Below are 19,688 nucleotides of genomic sequence, written 5' to 3' on the forward strand. Positions count from 1 at the left end.
TCTGGCACATCACCGACGGGAGATGGTTCAATAAATCACAGAGCACTCAGACAACTGAAAAACATTCCGCCATTAAAAACCGTGTTGAGAAAGAATTTTTATTGAAAAGGAATTCATTCCATCTTTTAGTGAAAAAGTACATATGAAACATACAACATAATACAACTTTGGTGAAAAATATATAGAGACCTACAGAAAAAAGCTTAAGAAGGTTATTTCTGGGTGACACAACTAATGAGGTAATTTTTTTTTCCTTCTTTGAATTTTCATAATGTCCATACTGAACATTATCGGGATTTGAGCAGGCTCAAATAAATACTCCTGGTTTCCCCATCCAGGCTCTGAACTAACTGAAAAGAATACAAAAGGGTAAGACAGGTAAGAGATCAAAGCGTCAGTTTTATCACTCACACTGGCAGGGCTGGAAAGGAGGCTTAGATGTTTAGTAGCAATGGGCTTCTTAAAGTCCAACCCCTGAATCAGACAGACCTACACAGGCAGCGTGATCAGCTGGAAGCGGACGGCCTTGACCTCAGCAATGACAGTGACAACAATAATCATAGTCACCATCCCTGCAGACTGAACAGTTACTATGTCCGAGAGACCATGCTAAGTATTCTGTGAACATTAGCCCATTTAATGTAGCAACAACCTCGGGAGACGTGTTTTATCATCTTCTTTATTCAGGTGAGGAAGTGGGGCACGTAGGTTAAGTAATTTCCCCCAAATCACTTAACGGGTGAGCTGGAACTCGAACCAGGCTCTCCAAGTCTAAAGTCCGTGGTCTTGTCATTGGGAGGGAGAGTCTCTGAGGCCATGTCTACACCAGGATTTGAAACAGGCTCAAAGTCATTCACGAAAGAGATTTCCCCAGCTGCTCATGATGAGGTCCGTGCCGACAGAGTCACACAGACACTTTGTCCTGGTACAGAGCATGGCGTAACGGGAAATCAACTGGCCGTGGGTTCAGACGATCTGGGGTCCCATTAAATGACTCTGTGACCTCAGACAAATCCGTTCCTCTCTGGGCCTCAACTTCTCCAGCTGTAAAGTGAGGGTGATAGGTGGGTTGACGTGGCAGGCTCCTGTGTTCTGATATGCTGAGATTCAGGGGCTCTGAGGCCCCAAGTCCAGGCTGAGTTGCGGTCCTGCTGGACCTGAGTGGAGCTGAGCCCGGGTCTGCCCCCATCTGGCCCAGCTCCCATGCCCAAGTGAATCCAGGAGAGAGCCACACAGGGATAAATGAATACGTAATCGGTTCTTTCCCTGCAATCTGTGAGAGGCTTGAGAGTGAACCCAGGTCAGCCCCACTTTCGGGACCACGCAGTGTAGCAACAGTAGTGGGTATGGAAGTAACTCGGCCCATTTAAAGGGACCACAGGAAACAGAAGGTGCCACCAGCACAGTCGCCAGAGCAAGAGGTCAAGACAATGGAGGTACACGTGGTAGGTGAGATCATATAAGTGATGCCCCCACGGAGGAAGAATCCTTTCAGCACTGGCCCCCCATCCCAGCTGCCCCCAAAAGCTGCGCATATGGACACCTGCAACTTTCTGCACAAATGCCTTCTCTCTGGATGGAAGCAACTCTCTACCAGCATCAGAGACAATACCCCAGCTTCCCCAGCCCCTGGGTCCAGTGACTCCCAGACAGGTTCAGGCTGCCTTCCAGGGATGCCAGGGGTTCCCAACCACAGCAAGTTGGCTTCTTTCTTTCCTGTTCATCTTCATCATGCCCCTGCCGCCAGTGTTTCCTGGGACCAGCTCCCAAATAAACCACCGGGACCTGAATACCTTGTCTGGCGATTCTGTAATGAGTCAGCCTGACTAAGTGAACCTATATTTTCCAGAATTCCATTTCCCGAATGTGTCCAGTTAAGGTTGGCCACAAAGAAATTCTCGTGGGAGGCTGGAAGGGCGGACGGGAGGCAGCCACTGTTTGGGAGCTTGCACACACTGTGGCTGAGGGGCCGACTCCCTGCTGGCATGAGGTCCTCCCCTGCTCCACCTTCCCCTGGACCTGCCTTCAACTTCTCTGGCCACCAGGTCAAGCAAAAGCATTTTGCTGTGAGACAAGGGACACCCCCTATCATCATCAGAGGCAAGAACAGATCCTGATTTTGGAGTGTTCTCCTGGGGTCCTAGCTTGTCTTCCCCCTCCCTCCCGTTCCATCTGTCCGCTCTTCCCAACTTCCTGCCCTCCAGACTTCAACCTCCAGTATCAGCCATAATCAAAGCATCAATTTTATTACTCATACTGGCAGGGCTGCCCTCCAGAATCAAGCTATGTATGACCACAGCCTACCATGTGTAGAGTCCATTCCTTGTAAGAAATCCCTTAAATGTGTATATATATCCTCCCAAAAGAAAAATCATAGACAAAGTTTAATATTAAAGTATTAATCAGGGTTTGAGCAAACCCTACTAGGAGATGTACTTGGTGGTCGGTCTTGCTTCTTCCTGATGGCAGCTGCACTTCTCTGATCAAATCGTCATCAATAACCCTTGTCTCAGATTCTGCTTCTGGGGGGACCCAAACCAAGACAGCCAGGAGCTGCCAGGACCTGCGGGATGAATCAACTCAAGACAGACTTCCCGTGGGTAGACTGAGACAGACCTAGGGGCAGAGCAGCCTTAGGACAATAACTGGGATGTCATTTTGAGCCCTCCCCCTGGCTAGTGGGGCCCATATGCTGCACAATCAAGCTTGATCCTCACACCTCACACTTCCTGCTGTTCTAAGAAAACAACACTGGCATACTCTCCAGCATTCAACAAGAAATATTTCTGTTAAAATGTCAACAGCATCAAAAACACTTTGTTTTTAAGTGGTGGCGTATTCCCTGGTGCTTGAAATCAACAACCTCAGCGCAAAATGAGCCTATTTTTCTACATGATTCCCAAGGGTTGGATCAGAAACGAGGCCCCAAGAGTTAGAAAAGAGCCACACAGATCTTTGTCCAGGTAAAGGAGTTAAATATTTGGCTGGAAGCAGGCTGGAATTTTCTGGGCATTCTAGAAGGTTGGAGCCCATGAAACTTGGGAGGCCAAGCTTCACAATCAGCACCCCTAAGCAAAGCTGTTTGTTCCCTCCCTGGCTTTCCCACAGGGCTCTGGACAAACCTGCACTGGCCCATTTCCCACCAGCTCACATGTGTTTCTGCTCCAACTGACCCAGAGCTCCTCAAGGGCAGGATGCTGACGGCAAGCCAGCATCCCTGGTCCACGAGGCAGTGCGTGGGTGGAGTTGAGTGAATGAGATCAAAGAAAAGGTGCCAGATAGCAAGGCTCTTCCAGTCCCAGAACACTGACCCTGGAAGAAGATCGGGAAGGAGAAAGTCACACACAAGCATGATTCTCCTTGAAGCAGGAATGAAAGCTTGTCTGTCTCCATTTTCTCAGAGCCAGCACGAGAGTAGGCATCAATAGCTGCTGGGTATATGAATGAATGAAGGAACCAAGGAAGGAATGAACTCGGCTAGTCCTAACACACCTAGAACGGAAGTCAAACCTCCTGGACTGCCAGACCTCCCCTCTTCCTTCCTGCCTCCCCCAGCCCATTCTCAAGCTCACATCTGATCAAAATTACAATAGCCCTTCTATTGTTTACCCAGAATTCTCTTGGCATATTCACCCAGCATCACCTTGGGTTGCTCACCCAGAATCTTGTCTCCGCATTCAGAAAGTAGAATTTCTGGAATACCAATCAAAGGCATTTTGAGGGCAAAGACATGAAAATCCTGGTTGCTAAGGCAGCTTTTCTAAGTCCATCGGACGAGCGTCTCCAGCTGTGAAAAGGAGAATAGAATGAAGACAGCTTTCAGTCCTCACCACCACCTCCAGCCCTGCGTTCCCCACATAATGGTCACTGGAAGATATTAGCATCTAAATTATTTTAAGGAGATATAATAAGATTCACCCAGCAGGCCATTAATGACGAAAGAGATTATTACTGGAAAAAATCCAAGACTGACTTTGAGCAGAGTTGGTTCATCTAAATGACCCTTTCCCTGCACCTCAGATGATCCTGTTCCCCAGAGATTATACAGATTTGAAAAAGTAACTGCTGTGGAGCATGCTCACGTTTATGCAGGAGGATCTTACGGAAGGAATCTCCAGAGAATTAGGGTCAGGAGTGCATAGCAGTGAGATAAATGAGATGTTCCCTGAATCGTAAGAATCCTCTGTGGCAGAATTTACAGGAAGCATCTCCAGTCTCCCTATTTGGCAGGCATCCAGCCAGAGTTGTCAAGTATTAGATTAATTTTAATTCAATGCAAAAAACCACATTAGTGTAGTGTTGCAATTCAGAGTTGAAACATACAAAAGCCAAGGGTCCTTGAAGTGAATCATTCCAAAGCCTGAGCATCATTTAGGCGTCCATCAAAGAAAGGCACATTCTCCAGAGCATTCCCCAGCTATCTGCAAGCTTTCAGTCGCACTACTTAGCCAGGTAAATGAGCCACTTGGCAGTGACCTGAAGGGATGGAGCTATCGATGAAAGTTACTTCATGGGTCCTGGTCACAGGAGTTAAAGTTCAAAATCCTTGACCTGGCACTCAGGACCCTCCATGATCCAGCTCCAAATGCCCTTCACAACCTCATCTTTCAGTACAACCCTCGTGTTTTGCAGGTTGCAGCCACAGCAGTCCTTGGATTACCGTTGGTCATCTTCCCACACACTTGACTGGCACTCCTCACTTAATCTGTTCCACTCACAGCCCTGGAAGGGAGCAGCCCCAATGCCATGCATTACCAGTGCACCCCTTCCTCCAAGTCTCCACTTGTTGTTGAGAGGGAGGAGGGAACCTGACACAGGGAGCCAGTCCATTGTCTGGCCATCAGTCAATCAGATTTCTCTTGCAGATTTGAACCGGGAGATACAAATGGTGGTTGGCAGGTAGCAGACTTGAGCCCATGGATGGGGAAGACATTTGGAGGCAACGTGTAAAGGTGAGCAAGCCAAGTCACCCCACTGAGAGAACAATGCAAGGGGTCACGGGATGGAGATGCAGAAAGGACCTGGCCCACGGGATGCGGGCTCATACTCACACCCCCCTGGCCCGAAGACACTCAGTGTGGCCATAGGCATTTCTGCCGGCCTCTCGGCTGCGAGGTGTCCTTGAGCCCATGCTGGACCCACTCCACTGTGCACCTTAAACTCCAGGGGGAACATAGACCCTATTTTTAGGCTCAGAATAAGGATCCTGTCTGTGGTTCGGACCAGGGAGGGAAATGGCACAGTACTCCGGCAACTTTTTCAGAAAAACAAGTTCTCAACTGTCTGAGAGCCTAAGCCAACCCCAAGAGAAAGAGAGAGAGAAAGGGGGGTGGGGAGGGAAGGGACCATGCCGACATCCTTCTTCACTGGCTCCAGTGGGTTCCCGCCTGCTGTGGGGCCTCCACCAGTGGGCCCCGCCTCTCCCTTTGCTGATACTCATCCCTCGACCAAGAACGCTCTCTCTCCTTTCTCCAACCCCAAGAAGCCAGGCACCATGTGGGAGAAAGGCAGAAGAAGGGAAACCCAGGGGCAGTGTTCCTCCACCTCTCCTCCATTGGTCGTGAGCACCTGGCACTGGCCCCAAGCCTGCATTCCTCACTCTACAAAGCCACAGCCCTCCAGGTGCCCAGGCCAGGCCAGGATCCAACTCTAAAGTTCATGCTCATCTCCCCTGCACCCTACATTTTAAAATTAAACCCTTAATAAGCACCTACCGTGTATGAAGCTTTGCACTGGACATTGTCACTTGTAATTATTACATTCCATCTCCCTGACCACCTGCAAGGTTAGTATCATTCATCCCTTTTCACAGATGAAGAGCCAAGGTCCAGAGAACTCAAGCACTTTGTCCAAGTAGTGGAGCCAAGATTTGGACCCAGATGTGTTGAACAAGTCCAGCACCCCCTCCTTGACTCACTACCTCACAGCATACCAGCCTACACTGGGGAAGCTCCAACCAGAAAATTACGAAACACTTGGGCCAGCTCCAGTGGGTACTAGAATCCAAGGCTTAGAGGAACCTGATGGTGCAGTGGTACCCATTTTAAAATCAGGATTCCAGAAGGGAGCTGGGTTTTGGCCACCACGAGTAATGCGCTGCTATTCGAACAGCAGGCAAGGCATGAGCAGGTCCGCTTCCTTATTTAGGTCTCATTCCCTCATCTGTGCAAGAGTCGGGTGCGGCCCAGAGTTAGGATGGGAAATAACCAAGTAAGGCACCCCATCCCCGCTTCCCACATCCCCGGCAGATACTGCTAATGGAATACTGCATCTTTCCTCCCATCTTTCCTCCCAGCCTCCAAGTCCTTCTCCACCCAGCGTTCGCAGAAATCACTACAGATGATTTGACTCTGAAACTATTCACCAGCCCAAGATACATCCTGTGCTCCCAAGTATAAACAGAAGCCTACAGCGTACCCACCTTTCTGCCAGCGAGGGGACTCTCCTGCCCCCCATTTTCACTTACAGGGACAATTGTAATTGTTCTGGGCCCACCTGGATAATCCAGGATAATCTCCTCATCTCAAGAGCTTTCATTTAATCCCATCTGCAAAGTCACTTCTGCCCCCCAGAGGGAAGATAGTTACAGGTTCCAGGAATGAGAACGTGGACATCTTTGGGGACCACTAATCTGCCCACCCCATGTAAGTGTTCAATAAACAGTAATTATTGTGGTTGTTATTGTCTGCCACTGGGACTCCCAGCACTGCTGGCTCCCGAATTTGACTCCAAAGTCCACGCTTTTCCCCCACTGCACCCTAAATTCTTCAGTTAAGGATGTATTGAGCACCTACCACGTGTTGTACTTTGCACTGAACACTTTCACTTAGAGCTACCCTAGCTTTCCTTACACTATATAGCACTCAATTTGTTGATGCATCTCTTCCCCCATCTCTTCAAGGAAAGCAATGCACAACAAGGCAGCACTGGCCTCCCGCAGGGCCTGGGGTCAAGTGGGCTCCTAGGAGGCGTTCCAGAAAAGGCTGAGGAAGGGCCAGAACTGGCTACCCCCGGGGAACCGGGCGTAGCACTAGGGGGTGGATCTCAGGACAAAGGTGGGGACCACAGTCCAGGCTTCATAGGTGGCCCGAGATTAACCACCGTCAATCTGCTGGGCTGGGCTGGGAGGCTGAGCAGCGAGACCCCTCACCCCTAAGTCCTGCACCCCGTTAGGATGCCAGTCTTCCAGAACGAATGTCCCGCATGAACAATTAACCTGTATGCACGGGAGCCACTCGTGGAGCAGAGCGTGAGCTTGGTCTGTGTTGGCTCCTCTGCCCAAATGCACGACTAGGTCGTCAGCCACTGGCCTGGAAAATTTCCATTTAGAGACCTCGCTCTCTTCGGTTGGGAGACCCAGCCCAGGCAGAGACTCGACACACCTTTGCTCCCTGAGTACCACTCGACACATCTTCAGGAAAACAAAGAAGAGCAAGGTAGAAATTAGGAACCTGGAATATTTTAAGTCTCTCCTCTTGCAATAGTAAGAGGGGCGCGGGGCAGGGTAATGGACGGGGGGTTCTCCCTCTGACCCCGTCTCACTCGTCTCACTCGTGCGGTGAAGGCGGCCGGGCCTTCAGTGCCTCCTCTCCTTGGGCAGCATTGTTTGACAACAAGAGGTCCAGAAAGGGGGCAGAGTTTGCATGCGAAACAATTCCCTTCCCGGTTTTTGTTTCGTAAACCCTGAACTCTTTGAAGAAGAGCATCTGTAATTTTCTCCCTGCCAACATCGTCCAGCCTCATCTCTCGCCAGTCCCCTACCCAAGGTGAGCATGCACACACTTGTGCATACACACACGTGTGTACACAAACATGTGCACAGACGTGCATATATAAGCCTGCTTATCCAATGCATGTTGTGCATATATACACATGTGCTGGCATGTGTACACATCTGTGTTCGTGTACACACGCATGTACAATCACACAGCCATGCCTGCACACACACACACACACATCACGCCCGAGTGTGCACACGACACTCCGGTCATATTGGAATACTTGACTTCCTGCACTCGTTGTGCTTCCTCCTCTCACACCTCACTCTGCCCCCCACCAAGGCCTCTGTACCTGCTGCATCCCTTTTCTGGAACGTTCTTTACCCTTTTTTACCTAGCTACCTCTTCATCTTCTACTAGGTCCGCACTTGAACTTTCAGCACTCAGGACTGTAAGCACCTGTGTACTCCCCTGCCTGAGCAACAACATATATGGATCTATTCTGCTGGCTTTTCTATTCCTAGCACCTGGCATGGGCCTATTATGACTATCTGTGAAATGAAAGGGTGAGTGGAGGGATGGATGATGGATAGAAATAGAATTATCACTAGTTCATTTCCAGGCACACCCCAGGGGAATTGTTTGAGCCCCAGTCCCCTCGGGGGCCCCCCGGATGCCTTGTCTATGTCCCCAAATGGCCATGATGGTTCCCTATGCACCTCCCCTTCCAGGGCTCTTGAGGTGTCTCTGGGATAAGGGATTAGGGGGTACCCCACATTTAACTATGATTTAGAAATACCTTCAAGATCTCCAAATAATTAACATTCCATCAGGCTGGACTGGTCCTCTCGTGGACGTTTGGAAACACTGTGACTTGAAGTGAAAGTCCATTGCTGATAGCATATCAGGGAGATCTCCATGAGATACGGTGCCTTGTCCCAGTGCAAACTGATGGCCATGCCAAGCTGAGAGATAACAGGGTGAGGGCTCCCGGGAGGAGCTGGTGGCTGAGGACAGGGATGAAAAATGGCTGCTTCAAGCTGGTTTCAGGGCTGGTTTGTTCTGAGATAGAACAAATGAAGTTTCTGCCCTTGGGGAAGCACCATGCAGAGTTCTCTCTCTGGGGAGACGCCGGGGTGGGAGGATGGTACATAACCCAGATCACCTGGAAAACTTAGGGTGTCACTTCTCGGCTTCCCCCACCCACCCACACTTCCCCTCCTTGAATCTGGCACCTGAGAGATCTCACAAGCCAGCCTCCTTAGAGCCTCACTTTCTTCTCCATCCTTCCATCCCAAAACCTGCTCCTCTTCCTGGGGTCACCACTTGGTGAATAATGCCACCATCCACCCTCCCGTAGATCACAAACCTCAATCTTCCCAAAACATCCCCTTTCTAATCCTGCCCCTTCCTCCATTTCCTGAGAGATAAGCCCAGTCAGTCCTTCCTCGGAATAACTCTCTAAGTGCCCCTTGCCTTCCACCCCAGTACCCCAGCCTGGAACAGCCTTATCTTTCCACTCTGAACTCCCGGCAAAGTATTTCACAGGCCCCGCCTTTTTCAGCCTCTTCCAAACTCAGTTCATTCCCCCAGAGTCAACTGTCTAATACACACTCATTCCTTTGTGCAAAAGCATCTTTCGTGCCCTATGGTGTACTTAGTTTGATGCTAAGAATATAAATGTAAATAACACCCAGAGCTGATCATATGATCCTCCTGTTCAGAACCCCTTGCTGGCTCTCCACTGCCCACGCAAGAGAGTCCGTTCTCCTCAGCACACCAGACAGCACCTTTCACGATAAATTAACCTGTTCAAATCAACTGCTTTGGCCACAGCGCCACCCGAACACCCAAAGGTTCAAAGGGCGCAAGACAGCTCACCATCTGACACCAAGCGCTCTCCCGCCTCCACCCATGCCTTTCTTTCTCCCATTCCTTTCTTTCTTTTCCCCTTATCAAATCCTCCTCATTCTTCAGTGAGAAATGGCCCAAACGACATTTCTTCAGTGGAGTTGCCATAATCCTCCAGGTTGGAATTAATCACCCCATTCACTTTGCCTCCAAAGCATAGCTCTCATACCAGCATTCTAACATTTATTTCTTCTAGGTTCGTGGTTTAGGTAATGAGGTGGGGAAATTATTATCTAACTGCTGACACCAGAATTTCTCTTAGGAAGGAAAATGTTGTCCTTTGGGAAAATTCCTTGAACCCAAGCCCCCAAGTCCCTCCCTTGGGGTCACAGATTCTGGAGAGAGAGGAGGAGGGGTCTCATCTGTGTTCCTGAGCAGGCAGGTGGGGGAGGCAGGGTCTCCCTTTGTTCTGCCTCCCCCAGGGTCCTCTCTGGGGAGATGGCCCAGAGTAGGGACATGAATGGAATGAGGGGCTTTGGGGGGAAAGGCGTCCCAGGCTGATGGACCACAGGAGGGAGGGTAAGCTGCTAGTGCAGCAGGATGAGCAGGGGGAGCCAGAAATGTCACTACGTGCAGCCTTCTTAGGGACATAGGAGCTGCTTCAGGCACCTGTGGATCGTGTCTCCAGGAACACACACAAGCACAGGTGTGCATGACAAGTTTTGACCTGAATTTCAGCAGTTCACAGACTTTCTGAAGCCTAGCCACAAAGATCTAGTGGGAAGGAAATAAACCAGTACACAGACCCCAGAACGGCCGCACTGAAGCCCGGAGAGGGACCCAGGAGGAGGCAGGAGGTGAAGCTGGAGTCTTAGGCAGGAGACTGGTCATACGGATGGACCTGACTATCACGTCGTGGGGCTTGGCCTTAGTTCTAAGTATGATGGGCTGCCGTCAGTACATGTCATAAAAGGTACATTAGAGGACACAGCGAGATTTAGGAAGAGATGCAGATAAGAGGGTAGCAAAGATGGGGAGGAGAGAGGACAAACTGGAAAAACATCTTTTTAAAAAGTGGGGTTTGTATTAGTTTACTATGGCTGCTATAACAAATTACCACGAATTTTTCTGGCTTAAAACAGCACAGATTTGTTCCCTCGGGGTTCTGGAGACCAGAGGTCTGAAGTCAGTCTCACTGGGCTCAAGGCAAGGTGTTACAGGGCCAGTTCCTTGTGGAAGCTCTAGCGGAGAATCCATTTCCTTGCCTTTTCAGCACCTGGAGACTGATGCTGTCCCTGGCTGGTGACCCCTTCCTCAAATCACGCCAACCTCTTGTTTTGATCGTCCCATCTCCTTCCTCTTCTGTAATCAAATCTCCCTCTGCCTCCTTTTGTAAGGATGCTCGTGATTACATGAAGGGCCTGCTGGAATAATCTGGGATAATCTCCCCGTCTCAAGATTCTCAAGTCAATCACATCTGCAAAATTTCTTCTTGCCATACAAGGTAATATTCACAGTTTCCATGGATTAGGGCGCATATAGTGTTGAGGGCCATCATGCAGCCCACCACTGGGCTACACTGACAGAACTTGGCAATTTATGGGATTGTGTGAGTTGACGGGTAGGGAAGCATCCAGGAGGACTCCAAGGTTTCTGGCTTGGGCCACCACCTAATGCTGCCTCCGTGAACCAACGTTGAGGGCAGAGAGGAGGGGTCTAATTTTGGATGGGTCCTGCCAGCCACCCAACGTGGGTATTCAAGTCTAGAGCCCGGGGGTGCCTCCAGGAATGGCCCCAGAGATTGGAGAACATCACATAGAAATGGTGGTTAAAAATGTGGGCTGGAAGAGTGAGCTGTGGAGTGAGAAGAACAGTGGGGGAAGGAAAGAGCCTGGAGACAGAGGGGAGGTGAGGATCCCCTGAAGGTAAACCTGCAGCAGCCACCAGAGAGGCTGGAAGAAAATACAATGACTGTGGGACCACAGACACCACTGAGACTTTCAAGATGAGAAGAGTCGTTCTGGGCGGCCGAGGCGGCAGAGGTGAGAAGTAAGGATGAAAACAGAAGAGGTGCTGTTGGATTTGGCCATGAGCAGGTCAGAGGTGTCCCCAGGGGAAAATGGTTTTAGGGCAATGAAGGAGCCAAAAGCCAGACTGCAAAGGATCATGAAGGGGTGGGCTGGGGAGCAAGACAGGGGTAGGCGATTCAGAAGTACAAGTTACTATGTGTAAAATAAATAAGCTAAAACATTATGCTGTACACCAGAAATTGACACAACATTGTAAACTGACTGTACTTCAATAAAAAAGAATACAATTAATAAATAAACAAATACGCAGTAAGGATACATTGCACAGCACAGGGAATACAGCCAATATTTTATAGTAACTATAAATGGAGTATAACCTTTAAAAATTGTGAATCAACTATATCTCAACAAAAATGTTTTTAAAAGGCTCATGAAGGAAATGCAAACCATGAAATTGGTTGAAAAAGAGACAATGACCTAACATTAAATAAATAACATTAAATACTAGCTAACATGCATTGAGTCACCTATCTGCATGCCTCACACGCAATATTTTAATTCTTCATCTGCACGATCACGTGATGGGAAGTTACTATGGTTTTTTCGTCATCTCTGTTTCACAGATAAGGACACCAGGGCTCAGCAGATGGAGGAGCTCCCCGCTGCATGATCCTTACCCCGGTCCACGGCAGCACCGGGCTCAGTCCCAGCCTGTCCTGCTGCAGGGCTCTTATACCGAGCCACCGGGTACTTCCACATACTCTGCGCTGGTCCCACCAGCTGGGTCACCCCAGGCTCAGACACCAGACTTTGAGCAGCCCCTGGGTCTGACTCACTCCTCTGCTTTCCCCTAGGGACCTGGAAGGTCACTTAGTCTTTGTAGAGGTGAATCTAGCTTATTTGTACAAACTTTTCCATGTAAAAACTCCTTCCTGCCCTGGACTGCCTGTAGAAGCCTCAGGGGGCTGGGTCAGAGCCTACAGCTTTTGTCCCAGCTTCTGCTGAGCTGAGGTCAAGAAGCCTTCCCTGGTCTCCCCGGAGACCCCCTCGGGAGCCTCACCAGGCAGACTCACTCGCGCCCTGGGACTGCCGAGCTCAGAGCATGGGCGGAACACAACAAGGACCGCTCAGCATCTCAGCACCTGGGACCAGGCCTCCTGCCACTGAGGTCACACAGAGTTTCTGCAAAACAGCTGCCTAACCTGGCTGGTCCCCCTACACTCCAGTCACACAGATGAGGCCCCTCCCACTGTGGGCAGCCAGCAGTGATTGGTCCTTCCACCACAAACCAGGTCCACTCTGACCCCAGCCTCCAGTCTTAGCCCCAGCCCCATCTCTGCCAGGCTGAGGTGGCAGATGGCTGTCCTGCCTGGTGAGGCTCCCACCAGAAGTCTAAGACAGGGAGTGAGAGAAGGAAGGAGGAAAAGGAGACAATCTTCTCAGTCGTTTGGAAGTTAGACCTTTGCCATAAATCTGTATAAATGTTAAGAGCTAGCACAGTGGTTTGAGATTTGCAAATGTTAACCACTATATATAAAAATAGATTTAAAAAAACAAATTTCTCCTGTATAGCACAAGGAACTATATTTAATATCTTGAAATAACCTTTAATGAAAAAGAACATGAAAACAAATATATGTATATATATGCATGACTGGGACATTATGCTGTACACCAGAAACTGACACATTGCAACTGACTATACTTCAATAAAATATAAGTTAAAAAAAGAGCTGGCATAGTGATTAAGAGCACAGGTGCTGAAGTAAAACACCTGGGTTCCTCTACTTACAAACCGGGCGCCTCTGGGTGAATTATTTTACTTCTCTATAGCTCAGTTTCCTCACCTGTAAAAAGAGGGTAATGCTAATAAAAGTATACCAACTGCTTCACACAGTGCCTAAATATTACACCAATGAAATAGTTCAAAGACACAATAAATCCGGTTTTGAATCCCAGCTCTATTACCTATTAGCTGTGCAGCCTTGGGCAAGTTGCTTAACTTCTCTGTGCTTCAATTTCCCCCACTATCAGTGGGGCTGATGACCAGAATTGCATCTACCTCATGGAGTTACTACAAGGATTAAATGAGTTAATGTACCTCAGTCACTTAGAAGAGTGCCTGGTACAGAAGGAGCACTATGTAAATGTCAGCTATTATCATCACTGAATAAATAAATATCAGCTATTATTAGAAATATCCATTGTGTGGTGATTTTTACATGCATAAGATACGCTGCAACTTCTGGTTTTTACTTACTGCCTCTTGCATTTCTGGGAGGTATTTGCACATCGGTATTTAAAGATGTGTCTTGCTCTTTCTGAACCACTGCACCGCCAGCTCACTGCTCTGAACCAGAAGAACGGAAGTACCCAGCTTGCTGAACTAGTCCCCTGTTGGTGAGCACTTAGGTTGTGCCTTGTTTTTTTTTTTTTTTTTTTGCTTTTATAAACCATGTTGCAATGATCATTCTTGCTCTCTGATTACCTCTGTGAGGATTTCTCTGGGAGAGATAAACTACAGGTGGCGTGGGGTGGGAGATGCGGGTTGTGGGGTCTGTGCGTTTTGATTTTTGAAGGATGCTGCTGACTGGTTGTCCAAAGGAGCTCAACCAACACACAGCACACGCTACCACCCACAGTGCCTGAGAACACTCACTTCCTCCCTCCTTCCCAACACTAGCTGGTTTACTCATTTTTATACATTTGTATCAGTCTCAAGGGGGTACAAGAAAGCTCATTATTCTGAGCTCCTTCTAGTGAGGTTGTGCACCTTCTCATACGTTTATAGCCATTTGTATCTCTCTTCTGTGATCTGCTTGTTTACAGCCGTGGGTCTGATTTTCTGTTGGGTTGTTTGTCTTTTTTTGTATTGATTTTTAGGGCTCGGTGATTGATTGGATGTGGGGCATGTGGAAGTGGGGAGAGTTAAAAGTCACACCAGGTCTTTGGACTTGGGCAACAGTGAAGACCATGGGGCCATTCACTGGCATGGGAGCACCGAGGGGGCAGGTGCCCAGAGCGGGCTGCTGAGCACACAGTTGGATAGAGGCTGGGGCTCCAGCCTCCCAGCCACTGCCATATGCCCCTCACGTACATGGGGGCCTGGCCCTAAGTGGGACCCTGGACTTGGAGGGCCCCAGACCAGTAGCATCCATGAGCATCATTCACAAACAGCCACTAGCCATTGGGTGCCACCATATGCCAGACATTGTCCTCGGCAGTGGGAACACAGCAGTGAACAGACACACAAGAACCCTGTTCTTGGTGAGTTTCTATTTTCATAAGAAGGGGCAGACAATCAAGGTGAACCATAAATGAACAAGACAAATTCAGATAATAAGTGCTGTGAAGATATTAAATCAGTAACATGACAGAGAGTACCGATGGGGAGAGCCTTGGGTTGGGTGGCCAGGGGAAGACTTGCAGAGAAGGTAACATTTGGTTCCGGATCCGTGCAGTGAAAAGGAGCCCTGCCAAGATCTGGGGGAAGGGCATTCCTACAGAGACAAAGCGGGAGTCAAGGTCAGAGCCAGGCAGAGGCCGGATATTACAGGAATGGAAAGAAGACCAGCACGGAGGAAGGGCCACAAATATGGGGGACGCAAGGTGGTATGAGAGGAAGTTGGAGAACTGGAAAGGAGCCAGATCAGGCAGAGGCCCTTGAAGCCATAGCAAAGAGTTTGGAAATGGGAAACTCTTAGATGCCTCTAAGGTTCTAATTAGGGACAGTCAAGCTGAAGGTTCACACTTTAGAAGGCCACCGTGGAGAGAACGGACTCTAGGGAAGCAAGCGACGAGGCAAGAAGACCAGTTCAAGGGCCACTGAGGTTGTCCAGTGAGAGATGCTGTGGTTTGGATGCAGATATTAACAATGGAGATGACAAAAAGTGGAAAATACAGAGCTGTATTTTGGGTGGAGCCCAAAGAACCTGCCAGTGGACGGATGTAGGAAGCAAGGGAAGGAAAGGAGTTGACATCTCGTTTTCTGGTCTGAGAAACTGACTGAAGGGTGGCTCTATTTACTTAAATGTGGAAGGTGGGAGGGTGGGTACCACTGATTTTAGCAAGAGCAGGAAGAAAATCAAGTGTTTTATTTTGGGTACGTTAAGTTCAAGGTGCTTATGAGACATCCCAATGGCACTGTCAAGGAGGCAACTGGACAAGACTGGAGGACTCAGAGTTAAAAGTATAAATCTGGAGTCTTCTGCAAACAAATGGTGTAGCGCATATTTACTGTTTTGTGGTTTGAAATCCAACCATCCCCCTTCTTCCTAAAGAGCACCCAGATCTCCCTTTTGATAGAACTCTCCTGTGGCATCGGCAGGAGGCTAATTCCCCATCCACTGCCGCTCTGCCCAGAACAGCCGAGCTAGGGGAGGGGTGGGGGTCACTGAAGGCTTCTGCATCTTCTCCACCCACTTCCCGAGGCAGGCATGTGATTCACGCTGGGCCTATCAGCCCCTCATTCCTGATGCTTTGAAGCTCCAGTCGGGGCCTCAAAAGTGCAGGTTATGTTCAAAGGTCAGAGTCACGGAGGTGGCCAGGTGCGTGAGGATGAGACCCTCCCTGAGGCCTGACCTTCTCGGCGGTTCCTGTTGCTAGGTCCCCACCTCTTTTCCAGGCCTGGTCTCCTAGCCACCAAAGAGTCTGGGCGCCCCTCAGTAGCCCTTCAGTAGACTTATGTTTTGCTTACCGCAGCCAGAGTTCCTTTCTGTTGCTCACAATCAGGAACGCTGACTAATATATATAATATTTAAGGTCATGTGGCCAGATGAGACCATTCAGGGTAACAGTAGAGAAACAGGATGGAGGGGAGGGTGAGTTCTCTTACAGATGAGCTCCATCTGGAACACAGCCTTGGAGACTGCTGCGGACTGAATTGTGTCCCCACGGGATTCATATTGACACCCTACTCCCCAGTGTGATGGCAGGTGAAGATGGGGCCTTTGGGAGGTAATTCGGCTTAGATGAGGTCCTGAGGGTGGAGCCCTCAGCGATGAGATTCGTGCCCTTATAAGAAGAGACAGCAGAGAGGTTGCTTCCTCTCCTTTTCTCCACGTGCAGGCACTGAGGGGAAGCCACACGGAGACACAGCCCACGGTGGCCGTCTACAGCCCAAAGAGAGAGTTAAGGACCTTGGACCTTCCAAACCCCAGAACTGTGAGAAATAACTTCCTGCTGTTTAAGCCACCCGGTCTACGGTGTTTTGTTGTGAAAGCCTGAGCTGCCTCAGTCAGAGGCCAAAACCTGCAGGGCAGCAATGGCTCCCAGCCGGGAAGCCCTCACTAATCTCTTCAAAAACTAGTCCAGCCCACAGCATCTCCTCCCAAGAGCTAGGACAGTCCTCCAGGACAAGGAGCAAGAGAGGGCCTCCAAGTGGGGTCCTGGTGTGGCAGGAGGGGGGATGCTTTCTTTAAGAGCAGAATTGGGGTTGGGGGAGGAGAAGGTGGTAAGGATTGGTTACCACCAGTATCACCACCAATAACCAGCACCGGGAGGTGACCCATCACAGCATGGAGGACAAAGGCAATGTTCCAGAGATGGAGAGGTTTAAAAAAAAAGTGGGGGAGATGAGCACAGCCTTAAGAAAGGAGGAGCCCCTGGGACCCCAAACAGAGCAAATTTCCCAATGGCCAGCCTACATCCTATGAGTCATGTGGAAGTCAGATACTCATAAAGCGGGACCACACATAGCACCATGGGGCTGGACCAGCAGCAGTGGCACTGCTCCCTGAGAATGCTCACCACCACCTCCATCACCCAAGCCCTCAATGCAGCACCTGGGCCCCACTCCTCACCGCCCCGGCAGCAAGAACAGCAGCCACAGCAGCAAGAACAGCGGCCACAGCAGGGGGGTGAGAGCAGGAAAAGGAACTGAAGATCCAGGTGGTGCGGCCAGAGTCCGGGCGAATCCTGGGGAGGGTGGGGGCACCCTGGGGTTGGGGACTGGGCAGGGATGAGCAGCACTGAGGGGAGACAGATAAGGAGGAGGGTTCCCATCTAGAGGGTGTCTATAAGTTGGATGTGGAAAATCTGAAGGTTCCCAGGCCTGTTGTTTTCAAACTGGGCATCAGTGTCACCCAAGAAGCAGATTTCCTGGCATCTGTATTTTTCATATGCCCCCTTTCCCTCCCCCTTCCAGGTGATTGAGAAATTCCAGCCTTTGCCAAAACTGTCTACAGGGGTCTGCTTATCACATATCCCACCTTCACAGGATTTGCCAAGTTGGAAAGCATCATTTTAAATTGGCCCCTCTGTTAAAAAAGAGAGAGAGAATGAAAGAGAGGGAAAGAAGAGAAAAAGAATGAAAAGAAAAAACTTCAAAAAATATTTCAAGTCAAACTGCAGCTCCAGTGACTATAACCTCTAACCCTCAAAAAGCCCCATTGTAGCTTTCAAGTGTCAATCCAAGCGCTGAGCCTGAATTAGCTAACCTTCAGCTTTAAAGAGCCCCAGCCAAAAGGTCAGAAGGAAAACTACAGTGTGTTGCAGGAAGTCTCTCTGCTTCGGATACTTGAAAGGTCGGAGACTTTCAGAGAGGGACACGTCCAAGAGAAGTCGCCCACTTAAAACGAAAGAGCCTCCGCTGAGTGAGACAATCCTTCCCAACAGCGTGCTTGTGACTTAACGTGATCCCTCATTGTTTAAATAATTAGAAGGAATCTCTGGAAAGGGCAGAACTGATCCCTCAGTCCTGTGCTTCAAACCTTTTGACAGTTCCCCCAGGTCTAGAAGTGTCTCCCCTCTAAGTACGATCTGTAGGAACAGACGTTAGGTGAATAAAGGGCTTCTTGTGGTGAGTAAGTTTGTAAAATGCTGGGTTTAAACAAGTTAAACAGGTTTTGCTCCTGCAGGACTTGTCAGAGCCTTTATGATGCTCATGTGCATTGGTCGTTTCCAGGACTGCTGTGGGCACAGCATTTTCCATGCCTGATTTAACCACCACAGAATTCCAGTTTCAAGTAGGATCCCTCAGGACTGTGGTTCCACAGAACACCTTCGAGACTTACAACAAACCCCTCAGTCTGGGTTCCATACCTGACCCCAACCCATATTTCCAGCCTCACCAACTTCCTTCCAGACACATGCACCCACATCTGACGTTCTGACCACACCAACCACTTGACATTCACGTAGCACTTGAAGCACCTTCGTGCCTTGCTCAGGCTGTGCTCACTGCCAGGAAAGCTTTCCCTCCTCCTCCTCATCCCTCCACTGCCACTCATGCTTTTAGTCGTTGCTCAAACACGGCCTCTGTGGACCTCACCTGCTCCCCCTGCAAAAGTCAACTGCTTCCCGCTCTGGGCTCTATCACAGCGTGGATCAACCTGCACTGTGATTAGCCTGAGTCTCTCAGTTATTAATTGAAAGCTTGGGAAAGGCTGGGGGTGTAAGCCAACTATGGAAATATGTGTTGGCAATTTTAATAGCTTCCATCTGTGGGCACTTCCTAAAGCCAGGTATCACTGTATGCACATGACATGCAGTAAACATGGAATCTTCACAACCTCACTCGCTGAGGAAGTACAATTATTATCAACTCTTATTGTCCCTATCTTAGAGATGAGGAAGCCAAGACTCAGAAAAGTTACCTTGTCCAAAGTCACATGACCAGTGAGAGGCGGAGCCAGGATTCAACCCTATGCTCTCAAATGCTATATTATTTAAGAGCAGCAGGGGCAAACTGGATGCCATGACTGGCTGACTCAGAAGCTACATGACGTCACCAAGGATGCAGATCTCTCCACTCAGTGAATCAGTGCTGCCTTTGGACTGGCTACCCTCATGGTGCTGAAATGGCAGCAATGATTCCAGGCATCGCATCCAGACCCAACAATGTCCAGAGGAAGAAAGGGAACAGGGAGTGGACGCTGAGAACATTGACTCTGGAGTCAAAGAGCTTTACTTCCTAGGTGTTCTGACCATAGGCCAGTTAGGAGTATGCAGAGATACAGCCAGATACAGTCAAGATGGTCTTGAAAGGACCTCCCCACCTTCTCTCTTTCATCTCGGGTCTTTGCCTGGGTCCTTCCACCTCTTCTTTGTCTAACACACCCCAATTCTTTCTTGAGGAATGAGCTTCAAC

The sequence above is a fragment of the Camelus ferus genome, chromosome 13 (assembly GCF_009834535.1).
Source record: "Camelus ferus isolate YT-003-E chromosome 13, BCGSAC_Cfer_1.0, whole genome shotgun sequence".
Classification (NCBI taxonomy): Eukaryota; Metazoa; Chordata; class Mammalia; order Artiodactyla; family Camelidae; genus Camelus; species Camelus ferus.